At 46.7% G+C, this 20,142-nt stretch overlaps 1 protein-coding gene across 1 annotated transcript in view; it reads right to left on the bottom strand.

Moving 5' to 3' along the window:
* Positions 1–20,142, bottom strand: part of LOC136575465 (uncharacterized) — a 383,051-nt gene that overhangs the window by 93,518 nt on the left and 269,391 nt on the right. The window lies entirely within an intron of this gene.

The following is a 20,142-nucleotide window of genomic DNA, read 5'->3' as shown; positions in this document are numbered from 1 at the left end:
TGGGGAGGGGGAGGCACATACCCACCTATCCCCCAGTGCAGCCTGCCCCTGGCCAGGGACATAATTCTACAATATGGTGTTTGCTACATTTATAATGTGACTTAAGAACCAAGCCATTTTTGCAGCATTTAACCCTTTTTTAAATAATATAATGACATGTGATCAGATTTATCTGCATGTATGGAGCATTCAATAGCATGTCATTTGTTCTCTATTCATACTACTATGAAAATCCCAGTAGTTTTTTGTTGAGCTTGTTTTGGAATACAAATACAGGCTGTGCAATCCCTAATTAGCTTTCTTGGATGCTGATCTATGTCATGTTGCTTGCAGGCAGGATACAAGACTGGAATATATGAAGCCGTATATCTTTATGCATTATAATTTCAGCACACCTTAAAACCTTAGTTTTGGCAACTGCACTATAATAGTAGGCTACAAAAGATCGAGTATATAATCGCATACTACATAATAGACTTTGAAGCTGAACTAATTGTTAGGGATGTCAAAAGTATTCTTCAGTAATAACCATATACACTTAATGGCTTTTGTCATTTAATAGTTTTACACATGCCCAATAATTGCTTATATGCAACTATTATAAAGGTTAAAGAGGGCCTGTCACCCCTCCTGACATGCCTATTTTAGTAAGTACTTTTCATGAAATAACAATTCTGAAGCATTTTTTTTTCTCTGCATTGTATTATCCGGTGTTGTTCCTCCTAGAAATCTATAAATAAATTGACAACTTGATGTTACTATTTTTGGGATGTCCCTACGCAATTTGACAATTTCCAATCAGAGCACTCCAGACTCTGTAAGGGCACCCCTCATTGACAAGGGGAATAATAATGCTCAGTTGTCAATTTCTTTATAAATAGTCTGGAGGAATAACAGGAATGGCGCAATGCAAAGAAAATATGAATTGTTATTTCACGAGAATACAAATATTTACTAAAACAGAATGTCAGGTCATCTTTTAGCTGGCATAACATTATACCTAAGAGTAAATAAATTATTGGCTTTTCCCCATTGCAACTTTTGAAAACAACTTTCTTGGGGGCTAGATCAGGAGGTTTGGTATACGTCTTTGAATAGGTGCGTCTTTAAGACGCGTTTGAAGTTCCGTGTGTCAGGGATTGTCCGGATGTTTTGGGGGTAGAGCATTCCAGAGTATTGGTGCTGCTCTACAGAAGTCCTGCAGACAAGCATGTGAGGTTCGTATTAGAGGGGTGTTTAGTCTGAGTGTGTTAGCAGAGGGGAGCGTGCTAATTGGGTGATGTATGGATAAGAGGGAAGCGATATATTTTGTTGCGGCACCATGGAGAGCATTGTGAGTGAGGGTGAAGAGTTTGAATTGAATTCTGTAGTGTATTGGCAGCCAGTGCAGCAACTGGCATAGTGCAGAGGTGTCTGACAAATGGCTGGATAGGAAGATGAGTCTAGCTGCCGCATTTAGTATGGATTGGAGAGGGAAGAGTCTGAAGCGGGGAAGGCCAGAGCAGCGAGTTACAATAGTCAAGTCGGGAAAGGATGAGGGCGACAACACGTGTCTTTAGTGTGTCTTTGGTGAGGAAACGCTGGATTTTAGCAATATTCCTGAGCTTATTATAGTTAATGTTTAGCCCCTGCAGAGAATACATAATCATTACCCTATCATGCAATTTCTAAGCCAAGGATTTATATGGTCACCAATTTTTTAAGAAACATGAGTTAATATGATAGCCAATGTAATAATCTAGCAAGTGTACAAGTCAATTTATTTGCCTACGATGATGTCTAAAGTCCTGGTGATGAGCCCTCTAAAGCAGGGGTCCCCAACCACGGGTGCGCGGACTGGGGCCGGGCCGTTAGGTGTTTCCTGCCGGTCCGCGGCACCGCCGGGAACACATATGTGTCAAACACAAGGCCTGCGGGCCGAAATGTGGCCCGCGGCGTGCCAACGCTGCTCACCACTGAAGCGATTACCAGCTGGGGTGCCGCAGCTCCCCACTGGTAATCGCGCTGTTGCCACTGATCCCAGCGCACACTGACGTCAGTATGCAGCCAGGATCCTCCTCCCCGAGTCCCCTGCTCATTAGTTTCGCAGGAGGGGACTCGGGGAGGAAGCGTGCCGGGCTACACACTGACGTCAGTGTGACCCGGGCTCAGCGCGAGCAGAGAGGGAGCGACGCTGACAGGAAGGAAGAGGTAAGTAAATGGGTTGGGGGGGGATGCTTATTACTGAGGGGTGGGGGCTGCCTATTACTGGGGGGGGCTGCCTATTACTGAGGGGGGGCTGCCTATTACTTAGGGGGGGATTGCCTATTACTGGGGGGGGGGCTGCTTATTACTGGGGGGGTGGCTGCCTATTACTGAGGGGGGGCTGCCTATTACTGGGGGGGGGGGCTGCTTATTACTGGGGGAGGGGCTGGTTATTACTGGGGAGGGGGCTGGTTATTACTGGGGAGGGGGCTGGTTATTACTGGGGGGGAGGCTGCTTATTTCGAGGGTGGGGGCTGCTTATTACTGGGGGTGGGGGCTGCTTATTACTGGAGGAGGGCTGCTTACTACTGGGGGGGATTCTTATTACTGAGGGTTGGGGGCTGCCTATTACTGGGGGGGCTGCCTATTACTGAGGGGGGGGGGCTGCCTATTACTTAGGGGTGGACTGCCTATTACTGGGGGGGGGCTGCTTATTACTGGGGGGGTGGCTGCCTATTACTGAGGGGGGCTGCCTATTACTGGGGGGGGGGGGCTGCTTATTACTGGGGGAGGGGCTGGTTATTACTGGGGAGGGGGCTGGTTATTACTGGGGGGGAGGCTGCTTATTTCGGGTGTGGGGGCTGCTTATTACTGGGGGTGGGGGCTGCTTATTACTGGGGGTGGAGGGTGCTTATTACTGAGGGGTGGGGGCTGCTTATTACTGAGAGGTGGGGGCTGCCTATTACTGGGGGGGAGGCTGCCTATTACTGGGGGGGGAGGCTACCTATTACTGGGGGGGGGAAGGCTGCCTATTACTGGGGGGGGGAGGCTGTTAATTACTGGGGGGGCTGCTTATTATTACTGAGGTGGGGGCTTATTATTACTGAGGGGGGCTTATTATTATTACTTGGGGGGGCTTATTACTGGGGGGGTTATAATTATAACGTTGCTATGGGGGTTAATATTACTAATTGGGCCACGGTGGGGTCGTTATTTTTACTGGGGCCACTATCAGGGTCACTATTAGGGCTCGTTCACAAGGCGCCTTCTTAAAGCACTGAGGACTGTGTCGCCAAAAAACAGAGCGTCCCACGAGTAGGAGGAAGAGCCGCCTCTGCGCAAGCAGCAGCAGCCGCCGCACCTGTACACCTGTTAAGACCTAGGTCAGTTTTCAAGGTAATCCTGCTGGGGAGGAGGGGGGAGATAAATTATATGCTGCCCTATATGTGTGCTGGGGGGGGGGGGGGAGGGAGATAGATTATATGCTGCCCACTGCCCTATGTGTGTGCTGCCAGGCGGGGGGGAAGGGGGGGATATATTATACTGCCCTATGTGTGTACTGCCAGGACATTCTAAATGTCATAATTAAATAAGTATGCACTAAACTCTAACCCCCTTCATAACGCCACCCCATATAACCAAAGCCCCGCCCATGTCCCGCCCCACCCTGCTGGTCCTTGTAAAAATGGTCTTGCTTGAAGCCGGTCCCTGGTGCCTAAAAGGTTGGGGACCACTGCTTTAAAGTATTGGTGACTAGGGCTGGGACTTCTAATTTGCTATCCAGTGCCTGTAGCCAAGTGTTGCACATCTGAGGCAGATTACACAGAGTGGGGATAGGTCTTGGCTTCATTGCTGTCTCATGCTGTGCTGATTACTCACATTAATGATTGGTAATATTGTGTGGTCTTTGGTGCATCTAGTGTTAAGGTAGTATTATTTCTCTGTGATATGACTGTTAGTAGTTCTAAAACATCTAAAACTGTTGTCACACATGAGAGGAAAGTCACTTAAACCACCTATAGTCACATAATCTGGCACCAATCTCATATGTGTGGTGGCATGCTGACTGTCACACAACAAAAAGGAAGAATTGGCATGTCTCATTTCAACATGCACAATCCTTTGTTCTTGTGGGAGATAATTCCTTGTGAAAGGTGTCTAGTAGAGGCTTAAGGTGCTTTTAGACAAAGCGATTACTGTTCAAAAAAATCGTTCAAACAAACGAAAGTGAACAATAATCGTTTTGTCTAAGGCTCCATGTCCACTTGCACACAATGGATTCCACTGCTGAATCCCGTGCGTGCCTGGGGCCATAGAGACAGAAAAGACATTTTCCTTACCTCTCCGGACGCTGCGGGGCTCTCCAATGTGCAGGTTGGATCTTGTTTCTTCTGCTCTACCAAGTATCCGTGGCACAGCACAAAAACAGCTGCGGTTGTGCCACGTATACGGACGGCTTCCATAGGCTTCAATGGAAGCTACGGTAGCCGTCCGCATGAGAGACCCGCAGGGAAATGGAGCATGCTGCACTTTCTTCCCATGCATGCGACCCGCACACCGGGAAGAAATCCCATCCGCATGCTTTTAGCTGCCCTACGGAAGCTAATGCATCCCTCTGGGCAGCAAGACGCATGGATGTCCCGTGCGGCGGCCATGCGTGGATTTTATAAATAAAATCCACATCTGGACATTGGGTGTTAAGCTCCATTAGACACATAGATTATCACGCAAAATTCGTTATAACGATAAAAGTGAGCGATGGTTTTGCTTTTAAAGACGTACGTTTTTAACCTAACGAAAATAGTTGGAAAATGTCGGGCTTTTCGGTCATTGGATTATTGTTGTGTTTGCATTGAAAACTCCCCTCAAATCACTCAACAACTGAACGAATGCCATTTTAACCAAACGATAAGCAAACAGCCGAGCGATGGATTTTAATTGGGCTGAAAGACAACGATGAACGAATCTTTAAGGAAAACTGCGCGATGGGCGCAAGATAGACACAACAATTATCGCTTAAACTATGGATTTTGAGCGAATTTCGAGTGATAATCATTGTCTAAATCAGCCTTAAATGTGAGCCAACAACTGAACGACAAATGATAATTATAATCATTCACTTTTCATTCGTCGTTCATGCATAAAAATCATCGTTGGCTCGTTCATTTATCATTCTGTTTGAACAGCACTCGTTCGGCTCATCTAAAAGGACCCTTACTTTCCTCTTGCCGCTATAATAAACATGCATTGCACAAACATATTTATGGTGGAATCAGCAGAGACAGCTGTGTGATCAACAGTTATCCTGTGTATGACCAGCTTATAGGAAAAGTGTCATTGGAAAATGACCTACTGACAGCAGTTTCATGTGATGCAATGAATCTAGTGATGTCATTGGCCTTTAAGGACAACCCTGAAACTTTTTATCTTCCCTAGTTGTTATGTGATAAATCATTTATTTTTTCCTTTGTAATATTTTTACATATGTCACTACCTTCTTCTATCGTAGTATTATTAGTTCTTGACTTTTGCATTGGCCATTTTATGCTATAATTATAGAGACTATTTTCTTGTTTGAATTTGCAATACATAGGTAAAGAAAAGAATGTGCGGTAAGCAAAAGTGACAATAAATGCAAACAATTAAATCAATAAATTCTGTGGCAAAGTAGGACACTTCTATTCATATTATATCCAGACAGAGGGCTTAAAAGTATGCATTTTTTCTTGCTGACGATGCATCCTGTTTTCATTCTGTAAGAATGATATTTATGTTTCTCAACCTGGAGGTCAATAATAAAGACAAGTGACGCACATGGGAAAAGTTTTAGATTCAGTTAATGTCAGTAACACTATAGCTGTATAATAACCAAGCTTAACTTCTCTGTTATATTGAAATCATATAAAATAAATACACTCATTGTCAAAAAATTAAGCACCAAGAAGGAGTTGTCAGAATCAAATTAAACTTTCTATGTGTGATTGTAAAGTGGATATAAGTAAGTTTTTACAATATCAGAGCAAAAGGATAATTTATTATGGAGAACTGACCCCTTGAAGTAAGGCTCTAGTACCCTGTTGTACTGCCTCTAGCTTGGATGCAAGACGTGATATGGGCAGGCATGGAGGCACACAGGTTCCATATGGTATCCTGCGGCATATTGGTCCACATTTGCTGTAACTGAGCCTCTAGACTGTGCAAACTTGCAGACTGTCGAAGTTGGCATCCTAGATGGTCTCATACTAGTTCTATTGGTGAAATACACTGTGTGCAGCTGAGCATTATCGTGCTTGAAAATGCCTCTTGAAAGCCTTTCCATGAGAGACAACACATGTGGCTATAGGATGTCCTGAACATATAGCTGAGCTGTCATGGTATCTTGTACCACTACTAGGGGTGACCCACTGTCATATATGATGCCCCCCCTAGACCATCACACCAGCAGTGGGGACAGTGTGCCGCTCCACGGCAAAGGCAAGATTGAGGCGCTCACCCCTAGGTTTCCAGACAAGAGCATAACCATTGTCAGTTCCCAAAATAAACCTGGATTTGTCACTAAAGAAAACCCGATTCCACTAAGTACCAGTCCAGTTTTGTTGTTCACCACTGCAAATGGAGGCGACAGTGGGTAAGTGTCAAAGGTAGTTCATGTAATGGACACCGTGAGACCAAATGTCCTTCAGCCAAGCACCTGGGAACGGCTCCGATAGCAATATAGGGCTTGTAACAATGGTACCACCTGTTACTGGATAGCAGAAAAAGAAAAAGTTGGAGCTGCTCGTGCTTGTCAAATGTCAGACGTTCCTTTGTAGTAGTGATCTGTCAAGGACGTCTTGAGCCAGGTCACTTTGTGTGCATGACGCATTTGCTGGTCCCAACGCCTCCTAACAGTCTTGTCATAATGGCCCAGGTGGTGGGTATTTTGTTGATATAACCATCCAACATATCGCATGCCGATAATGCGCCCTGCCTCGAACTCTAACTGCTAACTGGGTGAAATCTCTTGAATTGCATCGTAGAGGCATGTCTAGTTGTCAACAAGCTCTATACAAGCGGAGAAAGAGGTCCAATACACACAAGTAGCCTCTGAGAGCCTTTTATAGGCCAAGGAACCAATTTTAGGGCCTTGGGTGGCAAAACTGTTCATCTAATCATACCACAACTCTAATCATTGGCATATCTGCCTGAGATGTAACTGCATGACGAGTTTACCAGCAAAACAACAAATCCTTCTACTTGCTTAATTTTTTTTACAAAATGTATAACAGCATTATTTTCAAGTGGTAATTACTAAGCTAAAATCATTAAATGAGATTCCCATCTTCCATGTTTATGCAGTATTCCGACTGAATATTGCTCTCTGTGGTTGAGAAATAGACAAGATAATTAATTTCTTCAACAGCTTCATTGCAAATTATACTAAAACACAATCTGTAAAGCAGCCTGTTGTAATGTATATATATTTCACACTGTGCCAGTCTAACAGCCTCATAATATAAGAACTCATCACAAGGTTAAGCAAGTGAAAAAGAACATGTTGCTCCATAAACAATTTATATCTATCTGACATGACACAGTAATCCTATTACATGTGAATAGGAGCTTCAAGATATGAAAAGGGTAATATGATTACAGGATTACTTTTTATTATTTAAACTGCTGAACTGTTTGGATTGTTTCTTTTTTTTTTACACTGGAAATACTTTAAATACTTGGTAGAGATGAGCGAACACCAAAATGTTCGGGTGTTCGTTATTCGAAACGAACTTCCCGCGATGTTCGAGGGTTCGTTTCGAATAACGAACCCCATTGAAGTCAATGGGCGACCAGAACATTTTTGTATTTCGCCGATGCTCGCTAAGGTTTTCATGTGTGAAAATCTGGGCAATTCAAGAAAGTGATGGGAACGACACAGCAACGGATAGGGCAGGCGAGGGGCTACATGTTGGGCTGCATCTCAAGTTCACAGGTCCCACTATTAAGCCAGAATACCGGCAAGAGTGGGGCCCCCCCCCCTCCCAACAACTTTTACTTCTGAAAAGCCCTCATTAGCATGGCATACCTTTGCTAAGCACCACACTACCTCCAACAAAGCACAATCACCGCCTGCATAACACTCCGCTGCCACTTCTCCTGGGTTACATGCTGCCCAACCGCCCCCCCTCCCCCCCACAGCGCACACCAAAGTGTCCCTGCGCAGCCTTCAGCTGCCCTCATGCCACACCACCCTCATGTCTATTTAGAAGTGCGTCTGCCATGACGAGGGACCGCAGGCACACACTGCACAGGGTTGGCACGGCTAGGCAGCGACCCTCTTTAAATAACTGTGCTGTGGCCCTGCTAATGTGGCACAGAACTTGAGGGTAGCAGAGTTATTATAACTCTGGCAGAGCAGGTATTTTTTTCCAAATTAAGGAAAGCAAATGGCGAAGCCAGCAGTAAAACGTAGCTGGGTACGTCTGATTTTTAAACGTTGCACACGCAGCCGACACGTGTCCACAGCCCTTAGGACGGACAGAGGCAGGTCAAATAGAATTTTTTTCACTTGTTTTACAAGCAAAAGGCCGCACTGCGTATATTCAATGAATAATAACTGTGTTGTGGCCCTGCCTACACAATTCTTTCCCTGCAGTATCAATGGAGGGTGCAATGCTCTGCAGAGGCGATTTTGAGAAGAAAAAAAATATGCAGCACAGCTAACAGCAGCCAGCACAGTACTGCACACGGTTAAATATGGCCCTAGAAAGGACCGTTGAGGTTCTTGAAGGCTACACTCACTCCTAACACTCTCCCTGCCTATGCAACACTTCTGTCCCTAATGCCGGGTGCAACGCTCTGCAGAGGCGATTTTGAGAAAAAAAAAAATTGCCACTGCTAACAGCAGCCAACACACAGCTATCAGTGGCCCTAATAAGGACCTTTGGGGTTCTTGAAGTCTACACTAACTACCAATTCTTTCCCTACAGCAGCTCCGGTACAAACAGCACTGTCCCTCATCTAACTCACACGGCATCTGAGGTGAGCCGCGGGAGGGGCCGACTTTTATATTAGGCGGACACCTGATCTCGCCAGCCACTCACAGCAGGGGGGTGGTATAGGGCTTAAACGTTGCAGGGGGAAGTTGTAATGCCTTCCCTGTCTTTCAATTGGCCAGAAAAGCGCGCTAACGTCTCAGGGAAGGAAGTGAAAGTAACCCGAACACCGCATGGTGTTCGTTACGAATAACGAACATCCCGAACACCCTAATATCCGCACGGATATCAAGTTCGGACGAACACGTTCGCTCATCTCTAATACTTGGCAATCACAATTATTCTAATGCCACCCTAATAGTTCCAAGTTATCATATTTTATTTCTAAATTACATTTTCCAAGTACAATATATGAAATGCCCAGTTTGTACAAAAACACTAGAAGAGCTCACTTTAGGCTGCCTGTCCATGGGCGACGATCTGCCGGCGATAAATCGCCAGCGGATCACGTTGTGTGAAGCTTTCCTAGCGTTGCTATGAAAAGCGCAGCGCCGGCGTCCACATGCTGCGATTTGTCGCGATTCTCCCCATTGAGCCTATCTATCAGATAGGCTCACCTTGGAGACTTGACAGCTCTCCCCCCTCCTTCCCCATGGCGGAATATCGCTAGCGATATTCTGCCTCTGCCGTGGACAGGGGGCCTTAGTCTGGGTAAATGAATTCCAGACCGATAGGGGATTCTAGGCGATTGACCCTGAGTAGTGTAGATGAGAACCTTGGGAAAGAGAGGTTTCTGATTGACGATTTAGTGCTCCTATCTAGGTAGTATAGAATTGATCTTATTCTCCTATTTAGGTAGTGTGGAATTGAATATCATGGTTCCTGATGATTTGGTAGATCAAAGAAATGCGTCAAACCCTGAACCTTTAAAAGCATAGACTAGGAGTCTTTAAATTTTTGAAACCTAGTAACTTGACCTTTTCTATCCTAACCCATTATTTGGGATCAATCAAGCAGCTAGGAATAGAGTTAACCACAATCTGGGTATCATCCAGGGAAATAGACTAACACTTGACTGGATGAACCAAATCCTCTAAAGGGGCTTTGCTGCACTATACGACAAAGTGGCACTAGATAGAGGAGGGTGCTGATAACCTACTATATTTACCTCTGAGTAGGACGGTCCACTACCGCTCACCTCATGTGCTGTTAACAGTTAAGATAGCACATGAAAAAGAACCTTTTTTCAGCAACAGAGTTTGGCCTGTCCATTTCGGTATAACCATCCTTCCCCTATATATCTAGAAGTGAGAGTACACCACCGTATAGACAGGCACTACCCCGGTCTGCTCTTCAAATCTGTGTTGTCCCCGAGGGAGGATACACTCCCAGGTTTTTGAACAATATATCAGTGGGAAGACCTAGATCTTTATATCTATATCTATATATATATATATATATATATATATATATATATATATATATGCTTATTCTTCAGCCCTTCAGTTTTTAATTATTTATATATTAAAAGTTATGTTTAAAGCATTCTACTCGGTGAAGGACTTGTTGAAAGACTATACACACATAGAAGGTGCTTACAATCCCCAGTCATTGTTACAAGACATGTTCAAAAAGTCTAACATTGACTTGCAGGAATGCTACCTTCCAAGTGGCACTTCAGAGGTAATGTTCTATCTTCCCATTTGTAGTGAAAAAATCTCAGTGAACTGGTCAGTTCTGAAAACAACCCAGCCTGACCTAAAGTGTATTATTTCTAGGACACATTCAGAGAAAATAAGAGCCATATACTTGTCAAGGATTACATAGTGGAATCGAGGTTAAGAATTGAAAAAGAGAAAATGGGGAGGGGTAGATGGAAGAAGTGGAGGGTATGAAATCAGTCACTAATGGGCTGCATGCAACGTGATATCCAGATATAGTGACAGCAGCTCAAATCCAGGTGCAATAAAAAGAATTTTCTTTATTCCATCAGTAAAATCTGCAACGTTTCGGCCATTGCAATGGCCTTTCTCAAGCAATGCATCTAGGAAGATATTGGTCCATCTTCTATTCGTGACTGTGCAGCCCCAAAGCCTCCCCTTGAGAGGGTATTTTTCCCATTTTAGTGCTGTTGGTTATCTACTACAACATAATGGGTTGCATGCTTAAGTTTTCTAGTTGTAGAAAACATATTTACTGTAGAAATCTGGACATAAAAGCTATGATACAGGGCCGAATTTCATTCCCCATCTCTAAGGAATTTTAATGGCATTGTCAGGACAGTGTCCGGGATATGGGGGTCCCTGAGATATCCCGAAACCCCTGTCCCTGCCTACTTGCCCCCCTGGGCTAACCCCCAGGGCGACAACTGGGCGACGGTCCCTACCCTCACTAGGGAAGCGGGACACGGGAGACAAACAGACACTGAGACAAACAACGGTAGAATGGTCAGACAATCCGGGTAGGCAACAAGAGGGTACGCAGTACAGAGGGGTCAGGCAAAAACGCAGTCAAGTCCAAAAGCAGGTGTCAGAAAAGCCGAGGTCACAAGAGCAGTCAGGATAAACGCGGGTGCAGCTGGAGAACCAAACTAACACTGGCAACGCCTGACAGGAAAACACACATATTTAAATGCTGTCAGTGCTCCCGCCCCAGAAGCTGATTGGGGCGGGGAGCCTGACAGCAGCAGGGCTAATCAGGGAGGTGCTGGGGGCACGCCCCCAGTCTTGCAGCACAGACCGTTACTAGGGAAGCCAGCCTGGTAGTCAAGTGACTAGAAGCACCAGCTGCCTCCCTAGCAACCCGGCGGCGACCAGTCTTACAGCGGCCCGGGGAGATCACCAGAACCGGGGCTCCCCTACGCCGCACTCCTGTAGCCCGGGTGGCAGGACCGGTGGTGCGGGCACGGCGGCCCCGAGAGTTACAGGTTCTGACAGTACCCCCCCTTCTACGGGGGGACACCGGACCCCCATGGCCCGGTGCGGGCTTAAGCGGGAAAGCCCTGTGGAATGACTGGACTAGGCGTGGCGCATGAACGTCCCTGGCAGGGACCCACGTCCTATCCTCAGGGCCAAATCCTCTCCAGTGGACCAGGTACTGCAGCCCACCTCTAACCCGTCGGGCATCCACAAGCCTTTCTACTTCATACTCCAGTTCCCCCTGTACCAGAGAGGGAGGAGGCGGGTTCTGGGTGGGGAGAACTGGAGTCACATACTTCTTAAGCAAGTTCTTGTGAAAGACCTTGTGGACCTTCCAGGGGTCAGGAAGTGCCAACTTATATGACACCGGGTTGATAACCTGAGAAACCGTAAATGGGCCAATGAACCGGGGAGCAAGTTTCAGGGAGGGAACCTTAAGTCTCAGATTCTTGGATGATAATAAAACCTGCTCCCCGACCACAAAAGGTGCAGAGATAGTACGTCTTTTATTTGCGTATTTACGCAGTTTCTCTTGGGAACCCTGAAGGTTCTTACGAACCTGGGCCCAAACTGTGCACAGTTCTTCAGCGGATATGTCAGCGGCCGGATTGTTCGAGACAAAAGGAGTGGAAAGCGAGAACCGGGGATGAAACCCATAGTTACAAAAAAAAGGTGATAGTTGGGTCGACGAGTTACCATGGTTGTTAATAGCAAATTCGGCGAGAGGTAAGTAGTTGGCCCACTGATACTGGTTATCAGAGACAAACAGTCGCAGATACTGGATAAGTTCTTGATTCATCCGTTCCGTTTGTCCGTTACTCTCGGGATGGAAAGCGGAGGAAAAGGACAAATTAACGTTTAGATTTTTACAGAAGGCTCGCCAGAAGCGAGCGACGAACTGAACCCCTCTATCTGACACAATATCCTCGGGGATCCCATGTAACCGAACAATCTCCTTGATGAACATCTCAGACAAAAGTTTGGCGTTAGGCAACTTGCCAAGCGGAACAAAATGAGACATTTTAGAGAAACGGTCAACTATTACCCAAATGACCGTATTCCCCAGCGAGGATGGCAGATCAGTAATAAAATCCATGGACAAATGGGACCATGGCCTGGACGAAATGGGCAAGGGCAGAAGAGGCCCCTCAGGACGTCTCCTGAGATTCTTCCCCCTTGCGCAAACCGGGCACGCGGACACAAATACCCGTACATCCTTGGCCATGTGCGGCCACCAATAGAGTCTGGCCGCTAACTCCAGAGTACCCCTGATGCCGGGGTGTCCAGCTAGGACTGAAGCATGTGTCTCCTCTAACACTTTCAATCTCAGTGACAACGGGACAAATAATTTACCTTCCGGAAGGGCTTCAGGAGCAGATTGTTGAGCGGCGTGAATGAGAGGTGAAAGGTCGGAGGAGACAGCAGCGAGGACCACCCCAGGGGAGAGAATGTTCTCAGGCTCCGGCTCGGAAGGTTCCGGAGAACCAAAACTCCTAGACAGGGCATCAGCCTTGACATTCTTAGAACCGGGTCTATAGGTAACAATAAAATTGAACCGAGAGAAAAACAAGGCCCAGCGGGCTTGCCGAGCATTTAACCTCTTAGCGGAATCTAGATAGGTGAGGTTTTTATGGTCTGTGAGTACCGTGATCTGGTGATGGGCTCCTTCCAAAAAATGCCTCCACTCTTCGAAAGCCCACTTAATCGCCAGCAATTCCCGGTTGCCTATATCATAGTTCCGTTCGGTGGAAGAAAACTTCCTAGAAAAATAGGCACACGGTCTAAGGTTGGTGAGAGTGGAGGGACCTTGGGACAGTACCGCTCCCACACCAAACTCAGAGGCATCTACCTCCACCACAAAAGGGCTGGACAGATCCGGTTGTACTAGGACAGGTGCAGAAGAGAACGCCGCCTTTAGGGTATCGAAGGCCCTCAGAGCCTCAGAAGACCAGGTCCTCACATCTGCCCCCTTTCTGGTGAGGTCAGTTAGAGGTTTAGCCACCACGGAGAAGTCTTTAATGAATTTGCGATAGTAGTTGGCGAAGCCGAGGAAGCGTTGAAGGGCTTTCAACGACCCTGGCTGGGCCCACTCCGTGATGGCCTTCACCTTTTCAGGATCCATCTGGAAGTCGCATGGCGTGATGATATACCCCAAAAATGATATCTTTTGTACCCCGAAAACACATTTCTCGAGTTTAGCAAACAGCTTGTTATGTCTGAGTCGAGCTAGCACAGTCTGAACGTGAGTATGGTGACTCGGCAAGTCGGAGGAAAAAATCAAAATGTCGTCTAGATATACAACCACGAACACCCCCATGATATCCTGAAACACTGAGTTCATGTACCCCTGAAAAATGGCGGGGGCGTTACACAATCCAAAAGGCATAACTAGGTATTCAAAATGCCCGAGGGGCGTATTGAAGGCGGTTTTCCACTCATCCCCTTCCCGAATGCGGATGAGGTTGTATGCTCCCCTGAGATCAAGTTTGGAAAACCATCGGGCACCAGCGACCTGGTTGAGGAGGTCAGGAATGAGTGGAAGAGCATACTGGTTTCGGACTGTGATTTTATTTAGCTCTCTATAGTCAATACAGGGCCGGAGACCCCCATCCTTCTTCTCAACGAAGAAAAACCCGGCACCCACCGGGGATTCTGAGGGCCGGATGTGCCCCTTGGCCAGACTGTCGTGGATGTAGTCCCTCATGGATTCTCTCTCTGGGACCGTAACGTTATAAATGCGGCCCTTAGGAAGTTTGGCCCCAGGAATCAAGTCTATTTTACAGTCCCATTCCCTATGAGGGGGCAGAGCTTCAGATAATTGTTTGGAGAACACGTCAGAAAACTCGGAGAGGTATTCTGGTAGGGGGCTCCCCTCGCAGGTGGAGATTCCCACCTTCACCGCACAAAGGTGGTTGACACAGCGGGGACCCCACCTTACCAGTTCCAACGTGTCCCAATTTACTACCGGGTTGTGCTCCCGGAGCCAGGGGAGGCCTAGGACGACGTCCACAGACAAATCTCTCATCACTAGAAAGGTGCAGGTTTCCACGTGTAAGGCTCCTATCGTAAACCTTACTTCAGGGGTAACCAGATTAACCACCCCTGCTTGCAATGGAGTGGAGTCCACTCCTGAAACCAGAATCGGAGTCTCTAAACGTAACAAAACTCCGGACAGTTGAGCAACGAAATTAAAGTTAACGAAATTAGCCGCAGCCCCAGAATCAACAAAGGCTTGCCCCGTACGGTGGAAAGCATGAAATTCTAGGGTGCAAGGCACTAACATCTTGGACAACACAGGGAGTACCTTGGCTCCTAGACAGTCCCCCCGACAACTGCCTAGGAGCGGGAGTTCTTCCTGCCGTGGCTTCTTAGCGCAGGTAGCAATGCGGTGACCCGGCTCCCCACAGTAGAAGCAGAGGTTCTTCTTCAGGCGGTGTTCCCGTCGTTGCTTGGGGGTCATGGCTCCCAGCTCCATGGCCTCGGTGGTGGGAGGGTGAAAGGTCGGGTCAGTCGAAGAAGTAGACGTGGGGAGTGGGGTGGTCCGAGCGGCGTGTCTGGCCCTCAAACGTCGGTCGGCTCGAATAGCCAGCGACATGGCTTGCTCCAGAGTTCTAGGCTCTGGGTGGGCCACAAGTAGGTCCTTGAGACCCTCAGACAGGCCGGTCAAAAATAAGTCTTTTAGGGCGGCATCGTTCCACCGGGATTCCGTACAATGTTGACGAAATTGGGAACAGTAGTCCTCCGCCATCTTACAACCCTGGCGCAGGGCCAGAAGTTTGGAGACTGCGTAGCCCGCCCGGTCGGGTTCGTCATAAATTTGACCCAGGGCGGAAAAAAAGGCGTCAAGGGATAGTCGGGCTGGAGAGCCAGCTGGTAGCGAGAAAGCCCAATTTTGGGGCTCTCCCCTCAGGCGGGTAATTACGATTCCCACTTTCTGGTATTCAGTACCAGAGGAGTGGGGGCGGAGATCAAAGTAGAGCTTGCAGCTCTCCCTAAATGCAAAAAACTGATCTCTCTCTCCGGAGAAGCAATCCGGAAGCGTGGCTCGAGGTTCTGACATTGTTCCTGGAGCGGACGGGGGCTGCATGGGGCCTGCAGCTGCCACTTGCTCCCGTGGCTGCAAGCGGGCGGTTAGGTCCTGGGCAAGGGTCGTAAGGACCTGGACCTGGTTCGCTACAGCCGCCACGGCCTCCATCGAGGGGCTCAAAGTCGCCGGGCGGATGCAAGGGTCTGACCTTCGTTCGGCCAGTGTTACTGTCAGGACAGTGTCCGGGATATGGGGGTCCCTGAGATATCCCGAAACCCCTGTCCCTGCCTACTTGCCCCCCTGGGCTAACCCCCAGGGCGACAACTGGGCGACGGTCCCTACCCTCACTAGGGAAGCGGGACACGGGAGACAAACAGACACTGAGACAAACAACGGTAGAATGGTCAGACAATCCGGGTAGGCAACAAGAGGGTACGCAGTACAGAGGGGTCAGGCAAAAACGCAGTCAAGTCCAAAAGCAGGTGTCAGAAAAGCCGAGGTCACAAGAGCAGTCAGGATAAACGCGGGTGCAGCTGGAGAACCAAACTAACACTGGCAACGCCTGACAGGAAAACACACATATTTAAATGCTGTCAGTGCTCCCGCCCCAGAAGCTGATTGGGGCGGGGAGCCTGACAGCAGCAGGGCTAATCAGGGAGGTGCTGGGGGCACGCCCCCAGTCTTGCAGCACAGACCGTTACTAGGGAAGCCAGCCTGGTAGTCAAGTGACTAGAAGCACCAGCTGCCTCCCTAGCAACCCGGCGGCGACCAGTCTTACAGCGGCCCGGGGAGATCACCAGAACCGGGGCTCCCCTACGCCGCACTCCTGTAGCCCGGGTGGCAGGACCGGTGGTGCGGGCACGGCGGCCCCGAGAGTTACAGGTTCTGACAGGCATTTTGTAAGTATATTGTAAATGATGGCAATGCAGTTCAGAGCAAAATTTCAAGCTGTATATTGTGAGAAGTCCAGACAACGTTTTTAGACAGTCGCAGGGTAGCTTCTGATTTTTTCCCCATAGAGCCCCGACTTTAATTTTCAGCTTTAAGTCAAGTCAGCAAGGTTAGGATGAAGAAGGATATAAGGAAATATATTACCCTTATTTCAAGTAGTTTGGCATATACCAAGGTGTTCCACCACCCCTGTCTAATACCAAAGAACCTTCATACAAAACACCCACACTACTCTTCAGCAATCAAAGGGTTAACATCCCCAAGGGTTTACAGTCAGAGTCGCAAGGACCGCACTTGTCAAAGTTTTTATACCTAAATACAAAGAAATGATGGCTCATAAAAAAGTTAAGAAGAGAACAAAATAAAAATGACAAAACAGTTATGAAAATAAAATGCATAAACACACAGAAACCTCGAACTTACAACTGCTCTAAAACCTTTCTATTCCTGAGTGTGGAGAAAAAAATGGTGCACATTTCAGCTGCAGGTTGCCCTTATCAAATGTCATATTTTCAGTTGTGCCACGCATCTTTTAAAGTTCCCAGTCCCTGGCTTAGTTTGCAGAACTGCCCATTGGTTCATTATGAAAATTCATGAGTTAGGATTTGACATTGAGGTAATAAGGGGTAAATACAATGAACATTAAGGCTGGGTTCACACAGGGCCGCGGTTTTTCAGTTGCGGTTTTTCCGCAGAAGAACTGCTTCTGCGGCAAAACCACTTCAAATGTTAATTTTGGCTTGCGTATATTGCCGCAAGCGTTTTTTTCCGCAGCGCTTTTTACTTTTTGCAGCGTATTTGTCGCGGTTTTGGTGCGGTTTTGGCTATGTTGCATTTCCGCACTGCGGCTGTGCGGAAAAAATCCATCCTGTGGGAACAGCTTTTTGGCAAATCTCATTTGTGCTGCATTGCACTGCTAACGCAGCGGTTTTGCCGCAGTGCGGATATGCAACGGCAATCCGCGGCAAAACCGCCCTGTGTGAACCCAGCCTAAACAGTGCATTCTCCTATATTCCCCCTTACTAGAATCAGGAATGTTCACTTTAAACAAACAGAGGTCCATCTGCCTGTCTTTTTCTTTGAAGTTTGTCCCATCTTCATCTGGCTTCCTATAAACTGCTGACATATATGGCACCCTCTACAAATATGAGAGCACCCCCACAGAACTCTTTTCCTGCCATAAGAGATCTTGGCCAATGTGAAGAGCTCACCATATAAGACTTATTTAACCTTGTGGATATTAAATCCATGCAAACATATACGATCATCATATGTGTTCATCACAGACGTGGACAGGGAAGAAACAATTTGAATGTCATCACCCAGATAGACGTAAGCATGCAAATGTCTTCCATATTAAAGTCAGAGATATTTTAAGATGATTTAATATGTATTGGAGCAGCTTGACATTTCCCTGATTGCAGATAGTTGGACATGTTATTTGTTAAAATGCCAATACCACACTTTCATTTTCACTGTGACACTGCTGTTACATGTCTAGCGCAATGTCTAAGAGAAAATGATGTGTCTTAGGCCAGCTTCACAGGAGCATATGCATATTTGCATGTCTGAGTGCTGCATTTTTGCAGATTGAACTTTGCTTTTTGTGCACGCATTGGCATATTTAATTGTACTTTTTGCCCCTGCAAGAAATGTTCATTTGCGCGTGGCAAACAAACGTTACAATTGAAATGGCTAATTAGTTCCAGATATGTTCTTTATTCTATAGAATTACGCAGTATTTCATGCATCTCCTTGAATATTTGTGCACCCCTATTGACTGCTATGGGGATCTTTGGTGCTTGTTCTAGTTTTTTTTTCACGTTACCGAAATGCACGTGCAATGGATTCTATCCTCTGCGTATTGTGCATGCAAGTATACCTGTGTGAAGCCGGACTTAATGTAATCTAGTTTGTCCTTTTATATCTTAAAAACACATCAACCTTTTAAAAGAAAAAAAGAATACAAATTGATTCAAATCAGTCTAATTAGACTGTGTTGACATTGGTGACATGGTCCCATTTATATTGGAAGCCATGATAATTTGGCAGATTCGTCGTACAATGAATACAAGTGGTGCTTGAGGGATTCTAATGATTTGAAATGTGGTCCATTGTGGTTTCCACTATAGTGTGTGTTATTTTGATAGCAGGAATTACGCTGCATGCTATATGGTCCTTCTTGTCACAAGTGACTGAAATTTTGACTGAACCCCAGACATAAAGACATAGTAGCCTTATTGCTCACCCATCAAATAATAACCAAACCCAAATATATTAATCATATCCTACAGAAATAAAACATTAAAGAAGAAAAGATAATGAGGAAAGAAAAAAATACCATATATACTCAAGTATAAGCCTAGTTTTTCAGCACATTTTTTTGTGCTGAAAAAGCCCCCCGCGTCTTATACTCGAGTCAGGGAAGGGTTAAAAAAACCTTCATACTCACCTCCCAGACGGCGCCTGTGTCCCTGGAGGTGGTTTGGCAAGCTGCTTGAATTCCTGTGTTCCCGGCAACCATGCGGCAAGCTGCTAGAAGTCTCCCCGCTGTCATCCCCCGCCGCCCTGTCTGCTTGGCTCTGTCATTCCCCGCCGTCAACGCTGTGATTGGATCGAACGCCAGCCAATCACAGCCAGCACTCGATCATTCACAGCCAATCGCAAGCTGCTTTAGAATTCTCCCCGCTGTCATCTCCCTGCTCGGCTTTCACATCCCCCACTGTCAGCGCTGTGTAAGTAAGCGCTGTGATTAGATCTCACGCCGGCTATGATTGGCTGGCGCTCAATCCAATCGCAGCGCTTACTTACACAGCACTGACAGAGATGACAGAGGGGATGACAGCGGGGAGAATTCACGTAGGTTGCTGCACAGACACAGATGCCGGCTGGGAGGTGAGTATAGAGTTCTTTTTTTTACCCAGTATATACTGGAGTATAGCTCAGCTTATACTTGAGTCAATAAGTTATCCCAGTTTTTTGTGGTAAAACTAACTGACTCGGCTTATACTCGGGTCGGCTACTACTCGAGTATATATGGTACATAAATATAATAAAATGCAATAAAAAAAAGAAGAAAAACTTTGACTACAAAGAAAGTGATAGAAATGCAAGTGGATAGCCACAAAGAACAAACATTTATATGCAATACATTTAAGAATCACGACAAACTAGGCACCATAAACAAAATATAGGGCCACTAACACAGCGTTTAGCGGGTGTTTGAAACGCCCGCTAAAAATGCTGTACTGAGCCTCCATTCATTTCAATGAGGCTTCTCAGTTGAGCATTTTAGCGCAGCGTTTCTAAC

Source organism: Eleutherodactylus coqui, chromosome 1 (assembly GCF_035609145.1).
Source record: "Eleutherodactylus coqui strain aEleCoq1 chromosome 1, aEleCoq1.hap1, whole genome shotgun sequence".
NCBI classification, from domain to species: Eukaryota; Metazoa; Chordata; class Amphibia; order Anura; family Eleutherodactylidae; genus Eleutherodactylus; species Eleutherodactylus coqui.
This window is presented reverse-complemented; position numbering and strand designations above follow the sequence as displayed.